This window comes from Haemaphysalis longicornis, unplaced genomic scaffold, assembly GCF_048455015.1.
Source record: "Haemaphysalis longicornis isolate Haplotype H1 unplaced genomic scaffold, Haemaphysalis longicornis Haplotype H1 scaffold_7, whole genome shotgun sequence".
NCBI lineage: Eukaryota > Metazoa > Arthropoda > Arachnida > Ixodida > Ixodidae > Haemaphysalis > Haemaphysalis longicornis.
The window spans coordinates 132,154,743-132,165,374 of record NW_027526422.1 but is presented as its reverse complement, the minus strand read 5'-3'; the positions used below and the strand labels follow the sequence as shown (position 1 = coordinate 132,165,374).

The window sequence follows — 10,632 nt, the reverse complement described above, 5'->3', positions numbered from 1 at the left end:
GCAAGGCAGCACGGCTCCCTCTGTTTCCGCTGGCGGGCTCATACGGGCAAGTTCTGGCGGGAACTCGATCTTTCGGTGAGCGGCAAGCCGCTGCCTTTGTCTTTCAATGTGCTGTTCGTGCAGTATTTCATTACTCGCCCGAGTCTGTCGGTCCTGTTCCTTTTGTGGCGTGTGTGCGTGTAGAAGCCTTCGAATGGAAAGTGTGCCCGGAATTCAACGCTGAACACCTGCCGTGTCGCAACGAGGGCAACTTCGTGAAACATGGGCCGGTGCTGTGTTCCCGGGTGCCGCGGAAACTATGACAATGGCCCCAAAGTGCGTGTTTATTGCTTCCCAAGAGACGAAGTGCAGAAGAAAGCGTGGTTGCGGGCCATTCCAAGGAAGGATTTCACACCTACAGTGCATTAGAGGGTAAGACACTGCAATTTTGTTGCATAGGAGCCAGAACTCGCGCGCTACTGCTTGGAAGAACTTCACTTCAAGTACGTCTTGCTGGGCAAGTTTCAGACAGATGCGCTAGAGGTCCGCTTTGGCCGTTACCGTCAGCTAGCAGGAGCGCAGTACCACATTTCGGTGCGCCAACTGTATGAGTGTGAGAAGAAGCTTCGGCTTCAAAAACTTTTGATATTTGCTCGCGAGGAGGCCGAGTGTGGAGACACCAACGAAGATCTTCTGGCGTGCAACTTTTCTGTGTCTGTTACTGACGATGATATAACAAGCGGCCACTCCGATATGGATGCTATAGTTTATATTGCAGGGTACGCGGCTCATTCTGTTTCAAAGAAGCTTTCTTGTTCTACTTGTTTCAGCACGTTGGTTTTTGAAAACGGCGAGATCGAAGCGGAAAACACTGCCATGATAGCTAACCTGACGAGAGGAGGCCTGAAATTTCCGCAGCCATGGACAGTTCATATGGTACTGATGACAAAACTAGTTGCAGAAAAGTTGTCTTTTGGAGAAAACGTGAACGGTTTTCTATCCTGTAGTAATCAACGTGGCGTTGTGACTTCGCAGACGATTTCACTTCTGGAAGAACCAGACATCGAGATGTGTGAAAATGGCCACACTGCACAAACGCTTATGGGCTTGGTAGTTCGCGTTGCAACCAATAATGTTTTGAACAACTTTTGCAAGCTCAGAAATGACATCATACAAGACAATGCGCAGAAGAAGGCCGCAGCCCGCAAAGCAGCAACTCCGAAGAAGTAAAGCGTTATTCCTGATGCAATAAAAACGTTTTTGCGAACACTTCATTGGTTTCTTATAACGGTTGGATTAGCTATCCAGTACTTCAGTGGTGCACACAAAGGCTACATATATGACATGGCATGACTGTAGTTTGCACCCATTAACACACACTGTAGAACTTCTACAGCCCAGCATTATTGTTTGGGTCATATCTGAATGATGAGTTTTAACAGCTAAGCAGAAAAATTTGTGAAAACTTCAAATAATGTGCAATGTTGTCGTTTGGCTAGGTATATTAAATTGTTTGCACTAATGGAGAAAGAAACTTAATAGGCGCTCAAAGGTGGAGTATTACACAGTAAGATGTGTTCCGCTATAAAGTAAACACCTATAAATAAAGCACATGAAATGGTAGTCCTAAGCATGAACTAGGCCATTTAATGTTTACAGCAACCAAGAAAGAAATATGAGCGGAATCTCTACACCGAACAGTTCAGAACTTAGCAGCCAACTGTGGCAGTAACCGAACTACAGGCCAAACGGGCGCGACGCTCTGAAATAGTGGAACGACGCGCCCGAAAGGTCCCTTAGCGTGACGTCATGGGACCGGTGGAGAGGCCTTAGCAAAATAGAGAGGGTGTTGGCACTCCCCACACTTGCTCGTCGGCTCCTTCCCTCGTCACCCCTTTTCTTCATACTTCTTGGCCCAACATTTCCCTGCCTTCCAATTTGATCAGCCGATTTTTGAACGACGCCCGGCACGAGTGGAAGTAAACTTGATTATCTCGGCATTTATAACAGCACGAAATACGAAACATTCTCCATACGCTATATGGGGATGATATATCCATTTGGCCAACCAAAGGCTCATTTAGGGTAATGATCCCGATGGGAAGAAGCATTTTAAGAGGCGGCGAACTGTGAATAAACTATCGCCGAGGACAGCGGCCTCTGGTGAACTCCAGATAAGTCTGAAACGATCAGGAGCCACAGCAGATACAAGAGCCTGGGAGACAATGTAACGCTGGAAGGTCAAAAAATTTGAGAACTCCCTCTGAACAGGATACTCGGACTAGGGATAGAAACTCAAGGCCAACTACAGTATAGATGGTATTCGTTGAAAAGTTTAGGGGCCAATTTCTTCGCTTGGCAACACTGGAAACGGCCCCAGACATGACCGATGCGCCACGGACATGGACAAGTACCGCCATCCCGCGGAGCCCGACGTAACGAGTGACGGCGCACCACGGCCGGACTGGAGGAGCGTCAGGCGCTCAAAGTGCGCGCTAGCCGCTCCTCCAGTCCGGCCATGGGCGCACTCACACGGTTGCATGGAGGAAAAGAGGGGTGCCTGATCTGGGGGCCGTGCGCAAAACGTCGCCTAGCAACAGACGCTTGGCCACAGATATGGCGGCTTACTCGCATGGTTGCCTGCATCCATTCCACGCCATTGAATACCGGCGATACAGGTGCTCAAGAAGACCACACAGGAAATAGCACGCATGGCCAGAAGAATAACAAACAACGAAACAGGAATGACAGAGGAAGACACTCACCGTCTGGTTCAAGCCTTGGTGATCAGCAGAGTGGCGTACAGCCTATTGTGCCGCCGGCTAAGCTGACGAGGGAATAACCAAATAGAAGCAATAATAGGAGGAGCCTATAAAAACGCAGTCGCACTGGCGCAATCCACAGCCACGAATAAACTACAAAATTGGGCTTAACAAACACATCCGAGTAGATCAAAGAAGCCACCCTGATCGCTCGAAAACAAAGGCTGTAATACACGTGAAAATGCCTAGCCATACTCTAAAGAGTAGGCACGCCCACTGATTTACCCCAAATCCCAAGCGTGTTCGACCTTGATAAAGACATGCGCAGAGAACTATCACCGATGCCAAGAAACAGACGAGACAGCCCACCAAGTAAGAAAAGCGAGATTAGCACATCTAGAAAGAGAATTGACGAGACACTAACACAGTCTGCACCGACGCAGCAAGGCATAAAAATAACCGCCATGCGGGAGCAAATGTCGATTGTAATTACAACCTAACATTGTTTGGATATCAAGAACACGAATCCAGAGGAAGTGGAGGCCAGAGAAACTGCTTTTTTCGCCCGCCGTTAGAGAGACCACAAGAGCCTTTACATAACCACGGACTCCAAGCAAGCATGCCATGACTTAAAGGAAGGATACGACGAGTGGAAGGGTTCCCGCTAAACAAGATTAACGGGAGACCCCACGGAACACAGAGGCTGTCCTGGACCTCCTACCACGAGGCAGTGGCAGGGAACGAAGCGGCTAGCACCACTGCCGTGAATTGATAAACCGGGCGGGTAACAACATGCTGTTTTCAGACTACTTTTCAAAGGCTACGGGAAAAAGCCAGAATCACTCAGACAAGCCAGGGCACTTTACCAGCCCCCTCACAAGTAACTAAGCGCAATGGGAGCCAACCTCCTGGAGACTAACAAATACTTACCCAAACCTACACATGTATAGCGTCATGTACCCTGCAAAACACCGGCCAGATTGTCCAACCCGCAGGAGCTCTCCCACGCTATACCACATCCACTGGGAGTGGGGCAACAATCGGCACGCAGACAAAAAACTTGACATGGGAGGCAGCCCTGGCCAGCTCGAGCATGGAGTAGAACAACCCTCTGGTCAATCTCGCCCAGGGGAAAGACATACCAGTGGTATCCTGGACTAAGAACCCGTCTCTCGGGAACCCCTCTCTCGGGAATTCATTCATCCATCCATTCATTCATTCATTCATTCATTCATTCATTCATTCATTCATTCATTTAGCCTTTCATTTATGCAACTTCGAGATCGGTCAACGTGTGGTCATACTTCGGACAGTGCGATACAACCAGATCTTCCCGGAGCGACGGTCAGGAAACTGGCGCGCGTGCTTAACGCCACATCGTAGTCGCCTATCTCCTCCGTCTCTGTTTTAATGCGAAATCTTTCCATCTCTATGTTTCATGGAACGCTTTCAAGTACAACGTACAATCAAACCTGGATGTAACCAAACTTTATGTAACGAACTACTGGATTTAACGACATTTTTCCGCTCCTCATTGCCGCGCCCCCATTTGGAACGCGTTTCCAACCAAACAATGTCAGAAGGCAAAATTGATAACTGAGTCACGTTTGTGAACACGGGGGTAAGAGACATTGCATATTTGGAGCGCCGTGTAGGTCCTAAGCCCGTGGTGAAAATGTCGCAGTTTTTCGTTGTCAAGTAGACCCTTAAAGGGAGAGTTCACCTTCGCAGATGTCTAGCATACAGGTTTCGTTTCTGCTTCATTCCCGCGCAGCCTGAACTCCAAACTTGCATGTTACGAAAAATTACGAACTTTTGTCAACTTTGTTACCTCAAGGTTTAACTGTATCGTTGAGGGACAGACTCGTCCAGATGATAGGAGCGCGCACCGGGACAGAGGAAGGAGGATGCTTCTGCGAAAGGGAGGTGGAGCGCGCGCCTCGAGAGGGAAACAGCAGCGAAGTGTACGCTGCTGCCGGACCGGCGAGGGCAAATAGGAGACTTGTGAGAATGCCGATTGAGTGGAAGGAGCTTCGGAAGGGGCTGTCCGCGCGTTGGACAAATGGTTCAACGGAAGGTTTAGCACTAGATGAACAGAACGCCCAACTATACTTCCATACCACAAGCTGCATGCAGCACTGTGGAGGCTACATTGTTGTCAATAGCGCGCCCACTGGGGACACCTAACTGAACTCGAAGTAAAGTGAGAATGGGCGTGGGGCGTTTCGGTTCCACCTGCCGAGAGGGGAGACTGAAAGGTCCTTTCAAAACCCCGTTCACAGTAAGTTAGGCGCGCCCTCAGTGGGCGCGCTATTGACAACAATGTAGCCTCCACAGTGCTGCATGCAGCTTGTAATATGAACCGTAGGATTTCGTCTTCACATACTTAGACAGTCCTAAGCATCCCCCGTAATTTTAGATGCGACGCTGAGAGCATCTCTTGTCGGCGGCCCTGTCCTTCCTGCGTGCGCCCGTCGTCGTCGGCGGCGTCCGCACTCTCCTCCGCTCACCCCCTCTCCTTTCCGATAGCGAGCACTCTCTCGCGAGGGGCATTGGATTAGATTCGATTGGATTGGCTTGGCTTTGGATTGGATTGGATTAAAGTGGATTGTGTTGCGTCATAGCAGCGGCAGACGCACTGGCGCCGGCGCGTGCCCAGGTGAGCATAGAGTTTCATACTAATGAAACTAGAGGGGACACTGGCGCTGCAATCGTTCAACCCCCATGGAGCTGATTGTGTGACGTAGACTCGTGATTTTCGAACTTGGCTTAACTTGAGGCTTGACGATTGTTATATGTACTAGGCTTCGTACTTTTCCGCTCCTTCAGTTTCGGTTTCGGCGTCGAAAGCGTCGGTGGTCATTCCGGGGCAGAATTGCTGTTGACGTTTGATTCCAGCGGCTGCAGTGCGCAAATACTGCACGGCTGGAATGAATGGATACGGGAAGCACTCCGCGCCGGGTAGTGCGTTCCATCCTAGCCACGTTCATGACTACGCTTGCGATTATAACGTCACGAGCACGGTAGCGCCGAAGACAAATAAAAATCTTTTATCAGCAGTAAGTATGTGTGCACAGCCGGTGATTTTTTCTTTAATGTTGCGGGAGCGTCCACCAGCGGGTGGGTCGGCACCTTATCGTGGGAGAAAGCGGCGAAACAAGTGAGGGTAGGCCGCTTGCATAGGACGATTCCGCCAGTGCAACCGTCGTCTGCTAGGCTGTTCCCGCAAGCACAACACAGCCGACACAGTCCCTTTCCGCAGTTGCGTGTATTCACCGGTGTAACCAAGGCTCACGCGCAATCGCTGTGACCACCCGCAACCATGGACGCATATGGGGTGTTTGAAGCTGAAGGTAAAAACAATGTAATTAAATGAATACTCTGTATATGCAGTGCAGTATCAGACAGGGGAAGAAAACGTACCTCTGCAACGGTAGAATGGCTTTACCTATTGCAACAGAACGTGGCCAAATGATTGCCTGGGGCCTACCAGTACTTTTGGGCCATAAACTATGGCTTACATAGCTATGTACAGTCGGTAAATCGCTTGTCTATAACAGCGATTTCAACTTCAACCAGCTACATCCGAAAACTGCCGAAACATACTCGTTCCAAACATGTCGGAGGCAAAAGTTAAGGGCTAAGACTTCAGAATTCCGCAGTAGTTTTATTGAAATCCCCCACCGGCGGGGCAGGATAGGGCTGAGTACGAAAGCTGTGTTATAGACAAGCCTTTTACCGGCTGTACTGGTGAAGCCATATGAGGCGATCACCGGCATGCATGCTTGCTATTCAATGAAGTCGCTGTGATTCTACATTGGTCACAGTGTTCCCCATCCAGTGGCAGGTGTTGCTGTAGCAACTGTTTGCGTTAGTGGAACCCTGGCTCAGCGCCTGGAGACAGGCATATTGAGCACATGCAGAGAAAAAGTTGGCGACTGCACTAAGCGAGTACTGTGTGAATTTATTGTGCCAACAGCAAAGTGCAGAATTCCGTTTCACTCATTTATAAAAAAGCCCTCACCACAGTCATACTCAGTAACACTAATAAAAAAAGCACAGCATTGCTTAATACATCGAAAGCAAGAGTGCAAGCTTACCTTGATGAAGTTGTTTTGAACTTTTGAAGGCTGGTAAACAGCAAACATGCAAACTATGCAGCGAAAATGAGTGAAGGCATAAGCATGTCGCATCAATGTATTTATTGTCCCATCCAAGAGCCACTGTGAACATATTGGTACCAGGATTTAGTTTGTAGCTACCTACCAGCATTGCCATTTTCGCAACCAGCATACTGATGTACGCAGGCTGCTTTATGCAGGAATCAACAAAATGGTTACTGTAAGTGGTGAACAAATGCGACGTTAGGTTACGGTAAAAAGATTGCATGAAAGGAACCCTAGAAAAGCTTAGCTAGAAAAAAAAAACCCTAGAGCAGAAGTGTTTCGATCAGCATCTGCCAGCACAGTAGAAGCAGGGCAACAATATCTGATCAACGAACAAAACAAGGGTCTTAAAACAGCGTACACTCGGCATGACAATATACAGCCACAGTGAACAGCAGTGGGTGGATACAATCTGCAACTTGATAACAGCCAGAAGTAGGTGAGGCAGCCTTCTACCCCACTGATCAGAACCTTTTGAGCCATACTGACAGTGCAAGATGGGAAAGGGCAGCTTAACATTTTTCAATCCATTGTTTGGGCAGACATCAATGGTGCATAAACAAAACACTGCAGCCACAACGTATAATGTAAGTTTTAACTGACATTCACGTGGTGAAAGCTGATCCCCTACGTCACACCTTCATGAATATGTTGCTGGAGGAGGTGGCGGCGTCACAAAAAAGTTTGTGAAAGGTGCACAATAGAACCTGGCTTCAATAGAGGTTTACATGGGCAGTCAGGACGTGCCAGCTCTCTCACAGTCATTGGCACCACACACAGTCCTCCTCAGCAAGGTCCCTCAAGTGAATACCACTTTGGAACACAGTGGGCTAAAATACCACGCAGAATACTTCCACTTCATTCTTTCAGTTCAATAAGCACGTACACAAGTCTTCAAATGGCTGCTCATGGTAGTTAAATGAAGTTGGTTTCATGCTGTGCCAAGGCTATCGCAAATGAAGCCACTGCTATAAGTCACATTTATGCATAGAATGGATGGTTTTGAACAACTAATTTTCTTGCACCCGAGAAAAATAGTTTGAATCTTGAGTGCCTAACAAGCAAGATTCAAAGAACATCTTCCATGCACTACAAGGCACTTTCCTCACCACTTGTTTTTCTCTTTATTGTGCAGCTGAATGTACAGGATTGTTTTTACTATTTACATATCGTAGGCTGCAATCAACCTCTCCCCAAGCCCTTTTGCTTTTTCAACAGTGGCCCTTGCTAGAATTTTTGTGTTTTTGGCAGCTTGGCGGCATGCCTGCCTTGTCTTGCGCTGCTGATGATCCATCCAATGACCCTGACTTGGAAACTGGTTGCATGCCTGGTGCAGCTTCTTGTGTTGCCTGCTGGTCTGCTCCTTGCACTGCTGACACAGCTGGGACCTGTATCGAAATGGATGGCATCATTGAAGGTTTTGCAAGGCTTTTGTACAGATATTTAGAGCACAAGTATGTACTCTTAAAATCCAGCACACCAGCATGCTTATTTACAAAAAGGGTTCCAGCAACATAACATATTCAATGACTCTGGCTTTCTCATAAAAACACACAGTTACGATCAGCTGCGCGCTGCCGTGTTGACACTGAAGTCATTACTTAAACCAAAGAGAAGGCACATACAATAAACTCACAGGACGCCAACAATGTTTTCAGAGGTCGTGCTTTAACAAGACATGACTTTAGCAGTTGGATTATTCAAGACTGAACAACCACACAAAATGAGTAAATGTTTTGAACTTATTGTGGAACAGCTACGGAACAACGAATGCATGAAGGCAGCTTGTGTATTATGGAAATGGTACCCCAGAGGCACTATTTAGTTGCTATTTAGGCAAGCACCGTCTGATCAGCAACATTTACGCTGTTTGACACCTTCGCACGTAATTTCAAACTGTTCCTGCGCTTCGGCACGCTTGTTAGAGGCACTGGAAAAAATAGCCTTCAATTTCACACGCGTACCTGGTTATATCTGGGCGTGAGACCTCGGTTAGACAGGTGATGATTGGTACTTGTGGGCGTGTAATGTACACACACGGTGCTTAGATATATCAGTGCGCGTTATTGGTCATCTAATAGAAACATTCTACACGGGAATTTTCACAAAATTAGGAACTCCCGTAAAATGCAGCCCACTGCTCCAGAACGCCCTGCATGCCTGCCGCTCTTAGCAAGACGAGGCCGTCTTCTGGAAGGTTAACACGAATGAAGTACGAGAATTTTTTCGCTGTGTAGCCTGATAAGATACCCTGTTTCCTACGTTTGTCGCTCTCAACATACAGTGTGTTGCGACGATAACTGGAACACTTTAAAAATTTTTCCTGAGCGATCCGCCGCTCTGTTCACGCTCAAACTTTACACAAAGGTCGCATTTTGTGGTCTATTTTGTTTGACATCGGGAACAACAACGGTAGTTACCTGTTTATTCTGAAAATAAATAAAAACGATTTTCGCCTATGGGAAATAGGCGGCGATTTGGACGTGCGAGCCCGAAAACCGGGTTTTCTGATCGTCTGTTAGCTCATTTCTAGGTGCATTTTCTGATCGTCTGCTGCACCATTTGGCTCCGTACGTGAATCCCAAACATGCGTTTCACTCTGCAGGTGGTTCCGTCGTTCCAACATCAACTTGCGCTGGCTCGCACGTCCAAATCAGCGGCCATTTTCCCATAGGCGAAAATCGTTTTTATTTATTTTCAGAATAAACAGGTAAGTACCGTTGTTGTTCCCGGTGTCAAACAAAATAGACCACAAAATGCGACCTTTGTGTGAAGTTTGAGCGCGAACAGAGCGGCGGATCGCTCAGGAAAAATTTTTAAAGTGTTCCAGTTATCGTCGCAACACCCTGTATAAGATTAACATTTGCTCACAGAAACAGCTCTACAGTGCGTCAAGACATCAAGAATACACGAATAGTACAACAAAGAAAGAACCCGATTAACCATCCGGTCAATAAAACATCGTCTGCGTGTTAGCGACGAACAGAGGTGATATGGTCGAGTTGGCCGTTATGGCTTGTTTAAGGCACCAAAGCAAACGATCAGCTGTTACTCAGCGTCCTTTCACGATTTTGTCAGCATGCCGACCGCACGTCGGGTAAGGCGACAACAATTACACTTATGAGTGGAAATGAACAACAACCGTGTATACTTACTTGGGGTTATATGACGCGTCGCTCCGCTACTCGTAGTCTTCCAGAACGAAATTTAACGCTGTGCAGCGGCCCTTCAGCAGACACATGCCACCGATGCCACCGCTGACCATGACCGCCGACTCGCAAGCAAAAAAAAAAACGAAAAAAAAATACGCTTCGCCGCCGAATCACCGGCTCCGCTAAACTCAGCCGCGTATGCCGTTCACAAATCACTTTCCCTCTTATAAAAGAGTACTTCTAAACCTTAATTAAAACTTAACGTATAGTACAAGTTGTTTATGCGACTAATAATTTATACTGTAATAAACATTAGTTGTAGCTTTTCAATTTAAAAAAGATATTTCGAGTCAAGTCAAGATGTTGGCATAGTCAAGCCAAGTTTGAAAATCACACGTCTATCTGGCATGGCCGCCCTCATGGGGGTTGAAGCAGACGATCAACGGCTCGCATAGACACTAGCGCCAGTGTCCCCTCTAGTGTATATTAGTATGAAACTCTATGCAGGTGAGAGCGAAAACTGTCTCTCAACATCTGCGGGTGTGCGGCCCAGCGCGCTCTCACTCCGCCGGT

The 10,632-nt window shown here is 47.6% G+C and overlaps 1 long non-coding RNA gene across 1 annotated transcript; it reads right to left on the bottom strand.

The window, feature by feature from the left end:
- Positions 1-6,924: 6,924 nt before the first annotated feature.
- On the bottom strand, positions 6,925-10,522 carry LOC144147004 (uncharacterized). The gene is made up of 2 exons (XR_013317794.1): positions 10,063-10,522; positions 6,925-8,295 (listed from the first exon to the last, which is right to left on the bottom strand). It is a non-coding gene; the product is annotated as an uncharacterized LOC144147004 (long non-coding RNA).
- Positions 10,523-10,632: the final 110 nt, after the last annotated feature.